Source organism: Amia ocellicauda, unplaced genomic scaffold, assembly GCF_036373705.1.
Source record: "Amia ocellicauda isolate fAmiCal2 unplaced genomic scaffold, fAmiCal2.hap1 HAP1_SCAFFOLD_94, whole genome shotgun sequence".
In the NCBI taxonomy this organism is placed as follows: domain Eukaryota; kingdom Metazoa; phylum Chordata; class Actinopteri; order Amiiformes; family Amiidae; genus Amia; species Amia ocellicauda.
In genome coordinates, this window is record NW_027103019.1 from 279923 (window position 1) to 287500 (window position 7578).

The window sequence follows — 7578 nt, forward strand, 5'->3', positions numbered from 1 at the left end:
AGCCCTGGAGGTCTGCTATCCAGCCCTGGTAGCAGCACTGCCTGCCCTGGAGGTCTGCTATCCAGCCCTGGAGGTCTGCCTGCCTGCCCTGGTAGCAGCACTGCCTGCCCTGGAGGTCTGCCGGCCTGCCCTGGAGGTCTGCCTGCCTGCCCTGGAGGTCTGCCTGCCTGCCTGTTAGCCCTGGAGGTCTGCTATCCAGCCCTGGAGGTCTGCCTGCCAGCCCTGGAGGTCTGCTATCCAGCCCTGGAGGTCTGCCTGTTAGCCCTGGAGGTCTGCTATCCAGCCCTGGAGGTCTGCCTGCCTGCCTGTTAGCCCTGGAGGTCAGCCTGTTAGCCCTGGAGGTCTGCCTGCCTGCCCTGGTAGCAGCACTGCCTGCCTGCCTGCCTGCCTGCCTGCCCTGGAGGTCAGCCTGCCAGCCCTGGAGGTCTGCTATCCAGCCCTGGTAGCAGCACTGCCTGCCCTGGAGGTCTGCCTGCCTGCCCTGGAGGTCAGCCTGTTAGCCCTGGAGGTCTGCCTTCCAGCCCTGGAGGTCTGCCTGTTAGCCCTGGAGGTCTGCTATCCAGCCCTGGTAGCAGCACTGCCTGCCCTGGAGGTCTGCTATCCAGCCCTGGAGGTCTGCCTGCCTGCCTGTTAGCCCTGGTAGCAGCACTGCCTGCCCTGGAGGTCTGCCTGCCTGCCCTGGCAGCAGCACTGCCTGCCCTGGAGGTCTGCTATCCAGCCCTGGAGGTCTGCCTGTTAGCCCTGGAGGTCTGCTATCCAGCCCTGGTAGCAGCACTGCCTGCCCTGGAGGTCTGCTATCCAGCCCTGGAGGTCTGCCTGCCTGCCCTGGTAGCAGCACTGCCAGCCCTGGAGGTCTGCTATCCAGCCCTGGAGGTCTGCCTGCCTGCCCTGGAGGTCTGCTATCCAGCCCTGGAGGTCTGCTATCCAGCCCTGGTAGCAGCACTGCCTGCCCTGGAGGTCTGCTATCCAGCCCTGGAGGTCTGCCTGCCTGCCTGTTAGCCCTGGAGGTCAGCCTGTTAGCCCTGGAGGTCTGCCTGCCTGCCCTGGAGGTCTGCTATCCAGCCCTGGTAGCAGCACTGCCTGCCCTGGAGGTCTGCTATCCAGCCCTGGAGGTCTGCCTGCCTGCCTGTTAGCCCTGGAGGTCAGCCTGTTAGCCCTGGAGGTCTGCCTGCCTGCCCTGGAGGTCTGCTATCCAGCCCTGGTAGCAGCACTGCCTGCCCTGGAGGTCTGCCTGCCTGCCCTGGAGGTCTGCCTGTTAGCCCTGGAGGTCTGCTATCCAGCCCTGGAGGTCTGCCTGCCTGCCCTGGAGGTCTGCCTGCCTGCCCTGGAGGTCTGCTATCCAGCCCTGGAGGTCTGCCTGCCTGCCTGTTAGCCCTGGAGGTCTGCCTGCCTGCCCTGGAGGTCTGCCTGCCTGCCTTCCAGCCCTGCCTGCCTGCCTGCCTGCCCTGGAGGTCAGCCTTCCAGCCCTGGCAGCACGGCCTACCAGCCTGCCAGCCTGCCCTCCCCAGCCACACAGCCCTGCCTGCCTGCCCTGGAGGTCAGCCTTCCAGCCCTGGAGGTCTGCCTGCCTGCCTTCCAGCCCTGCCTGCCTGCCTGCCTGCCCTGGAGGTCAGCCTTCCAGCCCTGGCAGCACGGCCTACCAGCCTGCCAGCCTGCCCTCCCCAGCCACACAGCCCTGCCTGCCTGCCCTGGAGGTCAGCCTTCCAGCCCTGGAGGTCTGCCTGCCTGCCTTCCAGCCCTGCCTGCCTGCCTGCCTGCCCTGGAGGTCAGCCTGCCTGCCTGCTGCTGCTAGGCCGCTGCCCCGAGCCGCCGACCCCATCGACAGGAACACGAGAGAGTTTACAAGCGAGAGGAGGCCACATATTCGACACCTCTCGTGCTCGTTTTAGGGTCCTCTCCAGTCTGTTTGGACGTGTGTTATTCTGAATCTGCTGCTTTAACTCAAGGGATTCTGTCGTGATTGATGCCTTGTACTTCGCTGTATGTTTGCACTGGTGTTGTAAGTCGCCCTCTGTAAGATCATCATTTATTATCTGCCAAGAAATAAAGATCATCATAATGTTCCCCAACTTTCAGCTTCTGGGGAGTTTGTTCCAGAGTGTGACGACTCTCTCTCTATCACCATCTCTCTCTCTATCTCCATCTCTCTATCACCATCTCTCTCTCTCTATCTCTATCTCTCTATCACCATCTCTCTCTCTATCTCCATCTCTCTCTATCTCCATCTCTCTCTATCTCCATCTCTCTATCTCCACCTCTCTCTCCCTCTCCACCTCTCTCTCTCTATCTCTCCCTCTCTCTATCTCTCCCTCTCTCTATCTCTCCCTCTCTCTCACTGTGTGTGTGTGTGTGTGTGTGTACAGCAGTGTCCCTAGACGAGAGAGAGATCCCTAGACGGGGAAATTACTTTCAAACTGCAGTACCGAAATGTGTCCGTTAGATGGCAGCATGCACCAAGGAATGAAGGAAAGTGCAAAACAAAATGAAAAGGCACATCGCCTGGGCCAAAAATAATCGTAACAAATCAACGGGGGCATTTCTCGGAAAACTAACACCGGGGCAGTGCTCAGGGGGGTCCCACCTCGTGGCCACCCGGTTTGGGGGGCCATCGGGGCCGGCTGAAGAATCGCCCATACTCTGCCATAGGCAGCCCACGGTCCATCCGATCAGAGCAATGCCGGGCGGCCGGCAACCTATGGATCATAACACATCAACGGAGGCATGATAAGAGCATCTTTTATTATCTGCCAAGAAATATAGACCATCACAATGTTCCCCAACTTTCAGCTTCTACCACATCGCTGGGGAGTTTATTCCACTGTGTGACTACTCTCTCTCTCTCTGTGTGTGTGTGTGTGTGTGTGTGTGTGTGTGTGTGTGTGTGTGTGTGTGTGTGTGTGTGTGCAGCAGTGTCTCCGGTTTTCCTTTTGGAATGCCTTGAAGCCGGGGGGGCTTTGCACTCATGAGAACATAGGGTGTCCTTGCCCTCCTTTCGCAGCCCAGGGCATTGAGAGATCCCTAGACGGGGAAATTACTTTCAAACTGCAGTACCGAAATGTGTCCGTTAGATGGTAGCATGCACCAAGGAATGAAGGAAAGTGCAAAACAAAATGAAAAGGCACATCGCCTGGGCGAAAAATAATCATAACAAATCAACGGGGGCATTTCTCGGAAAACTAACACCGGGGCAGTGCTCAGGGGGGTCCCACCTCGTGGCCACCCGGTTTGGGGGGCGATCGGGGCCGGTTCCGAAAATCGCTAAATCTCCCATAGCCAGCCCACGCTCCATCCGATAGAGCAATGCCGGGCGGCCGGCCGGCAACTACGGATCATAACAAATCAACGGGGGCATTTCTCGGAAAACTAACACCGGGGCAGTGCTCAGGGGGGTCCCACCTCGTGGCCACCCGGTTTGGGGGGCGATCGGGGCCGGTTCCGAAAATCGCTAAATCTCCCATAGCCAGCCCACGCTCCATCCGATAGAGCAATGCCGGGCGGCCGGCCGGCAACTACGGATCATAACAAATCAACGGGGGCATTTCTCGGAAAACTAACACCGGGGCAGTGCTCAGGGGGGTCCCACCTCGTGGCCACCCGGTTTGGGGGGCGATCGGGGCCGGTTCCGAAAATCGCTAAATCTCCCATAGCCAGCCCACGCTCCATCCGATAGAGCAATGCCGGGCGGCCGGCCGGCAACTACGGATCATAACAAATCAACGGGGGCATTTCTCGGAAAACTAACACCGGGGCAGTGCTCAGGGGGGTCCCACCTCGTGGCCACCCGGTTTGGGGGGCGATCGGGGCCGGTTCCGAAAATCGCTAAATCTCCCATAGCCAGCACACGCTCCATCCGATAGAGCAATGCCGGGCGGCCGGCCGGCAACTACGGATCATAACAAATCAACGGGGGCATTTCTCGGAAAACTAACACCGGGGCAGTGCTCAGGGGGGTCCCACCTCGTGGCCACCCGGTTTGGGGGGCGATCGGGGCCGGTTCCGAAAATCGCTAAATCTCCCATAGCCAGCCCACGCTCCATCCGATAGAGCAATGCCGGGCGGCCGGCCGGCAACTACGGATCATAACAAATCAACGGGGGCATTTCTCGGAAAACTAACACCGGGGCAGTGCTCAGGGGGGTCCCACCTCGTGGCCACCCGGTTTGGGGGGCGATCGGGGCCGGTTCCGAAAATCGCTAAATCTCCCATAGCCAGCACACGCTCCATCCGATAGAGCAATGCCGGGCGGCCGGCCGGCAACTACGGATCATAACAAATCAACGGGGGCATTTCTCGGAAAACTAACACCGGGGCAGTGCTCAGGGGGGTCCCACCTCGTGGCCACCCGGGTCTGGGACCGATGGGAGCACTTTAAAATTTTCGAGTCAGGGGACCAGACGGCCGAGTGAAAAACTTTGAAAAATATTCTATCTCCTCACTCCCATTGACTTTACATTAGGGCGACCAGGCGGCCGGCGGAAAAAAAATCATAACAAATCAACGGGGGCATTTCTCGGAAAACTAACACCGGGGCAGTGCTCAGGGGGCTCCCAGCTATCAGCCACCCTATCCCGGGACCGATGGGAGCACTTTAAAATTTTCGAGTCAGGGGACCAGACGGCCGAGTGAAAAACTTTGAAAAATATTCTATCTCCTCACTCCCATTGACTTTACATTAGGGCGACCAGGCGGCCGGCGGAAAAAAAATCATAACAAATCAACGGGGGCATTTCTCCGAAAACTAACACCGGGGCAGTGCTCAGGGGGCTCCCAGCTATCAGCCACCCTATCCCGGGACCGATGGGAGCACTTTAAAATTTTCGAGTCAGGGGACCAGACGGCCGAGTGAAAAACTTTGAAAAATATTCTATCTCCTCACTCCCATTGACTTTACATTAGGGCGACCAGGCGGCCGGCGGAAAAAAAATCATAACAAATCAACGGGGGCATTTCTCCGAAAACTAACACCGGGGCAGTGCTCAGGGGGCTCCCAGCTATCAGCCACCCTATCCCGGGACCGATGGGAGCACTTTAAAATTTTCGAGTCAGGGGACCAGACGGCCGAGTGAAAAACTTTGAAAAATATTCTATCTCCTCACTCCCATTGACTTTACATTAGGGCGACCAGGCGGCCGGCGGAAAAAAAATCATAACAAATCAACGGGGGCATTTCTCCGAAAACTAACACCGGGGCAGTGCTCAGGGGGCTCCCAGCTATCAGCCACCCTATCCCGGGACCGATGGGAGCACTTTAAAATTTTCGAGTCAGGGGACCAGACGGCCGAGTGAAAAACTTTGAAAAATATTCTATCTCCTCACTCCCATTGACTTTACATTAGGGCGACCAGGCGGCCGGCGGAAAAAAAATCATAACAAATCAACGGGGGCATTTCTCCGAAAACTAACACCGGGGCAGTGCTCAGGGGGCTCCCAGCTATCAGCCACCCTATCCCGGGACCGATGGGAGCACTTTAAAATTTTCGAGTCAGGGGACCAGACGGCCGAGTGAAAAACTTTGAAAAATATTCTATCTCCTCACTCCCATTGACTTTACATTAGGGCGACCAGGCGGCCGGCGGAAAAAAAATCATAACAAATCAACGGGGGCATTTCTCCGAAAACTAACACCGGGGCAGTGCTCAGGGGGCTCCCAGCTATCAGCCACCCTATCCCGGGACCGATGGGAGCACTTTAAAATTTTCGAGTCAGGGGACCAGACGGCCGAGTGAAAAACTTTGAAAAATATTCTATCTCCTCACTCCCATTGACTTTACATTAGGGCGACCAGGCGGCCGGCGGAAAAAAAATCATAACAAATCAACGGGGGCATTTCTCCGAAAACTAACACCGGGGCAGTGCTCAGGGGGCTCCCAGCTATCAGCCACCCTATCCCGGGACCGATGGGAGCACTTTAAAATTTTCGAGTCAGGGGACCAGACGGCCGAGTGAAAAACTTTGAAAAATATTCTATCTCCTCACTCCCATTGACTTTACATTAGGGCGACCAGGCGGCCGGCGGAAAAAAAATCATAACAAATCAACGGGGGCATTTCTCCGAAAACTAACACCGGGGCAGTGCTCAGGGGGCTCCCAGCTATCAGCCACCCTATCCCGGGACCGATGGGAGCACTTTAAAATTTTCGAGTCAGGGGACCAGACGGCCGAGTGAAAAACTTTGAAAAATATTCTATCTCCTCACTCCCATTGACTTTACATTAGGGCGACCAGGCGGCCGGCGGAAAAAAAATCATAACAAATCAACGGGGGCATTTCTCCGAAAACTAACACCGGGGCTGTGCTCAGGGGGCTCCCAGCTATCAGCCCCCCGGGTCTGGGGGCATTGTTTTTCTTTTTAATCATTTTGAGCATTTCCCCCAGTTTAGAGATGTGTGCCCCTAGACAACCCATTGAGAATAACTATGAAATGTTCTGAAGTTTTGATTTTCAAATGTCGGTGAAAATTGAAAAACGTCATATATTCTTCAAAGGAAGCATGGGGCGATGGTAGGGAGAGTCCCCGCAGCGTGCCTCGGCGGCGATGGGAGCGTTTTCGATGTCCCCGTCCCCCCCCCATAGGGATAGAAGGGGAGTTAGGTGACCAGGCGTCCCGGGTCCCAAAAATCGAAAAATTAATATAGAATGCTTTTTAATCCAGAAATAAAGTAGGGGGCAGTCCTGGTGAGAGTCCCAGCCACAGCCCCAGTGTGTTTTGGAGCCGTTTGGGGCCGGGTGAAAAACTTTGAAAAATGTTCTATCTCCTCACTCCCATTGACTTTGCATTAGGGCGACCAGGCGGCCGGCGGGAAAACAATCATAACAAATCAACGGAGGCATTTCTCCGAAAACTAACACCGGGGCAGTGCTCAGGGGGCTCCCAGCTATCAGCCACCCTATCCCGGGACCGATGGGAGCACTTTAAAATTTTCGAGTTAGGGGACCAGGCGGCCGAGTGAAAAACTTTGAAAAATTTTCTATCTCCTCACTCCCATTGACTTTGCATTAGGGCGACCAGGCGGCCGGCGGAAAAAAAATCATAACAAATCAACGGGGGCATTTCTCCGAAAACTAACACCGGGGCAGTGCTCAGGGGGCTCCCAGCTATCAGCCACCCTATCCCGGGACCGATGGGAGCACTTTAAAATTTTCGAGTTAGGGGACCAGGCGGCCGAGTGAAAAACTTAGAAAAATTTTCTATCTCCCCTAGGTGACCAGGCAGCCGGAGCTGATTTTTCTGACCCCTAAAACAATTATTAAAAGGTATTTTTTCGCCAAACTAAGACTTTTAAAATTCAAATAGGATGATTATCTACTGCCCCAGTGGGTTTTTGAACCATTTTAAGCCTTTTTGACAGTTTTCATTTTTCCCCCATTGACTTCAATGGGAGTTAGGTGACCAGTCCTCCGACTTTTGAACCTCTCCTGGGGGGGCTGTGAGCCCCCGATTTCTTTGCAAAGCACGTCATTCGATTCGTCTCAGTCCCCTCTATATACCCCGTGTGTTTGTTTTCTCGAAAAACCCCCGGAACACGGTTTTTTAGGGGGGGGGTGGGGGGGGGGTACTTCGGAGCCATTTGGGGGGGG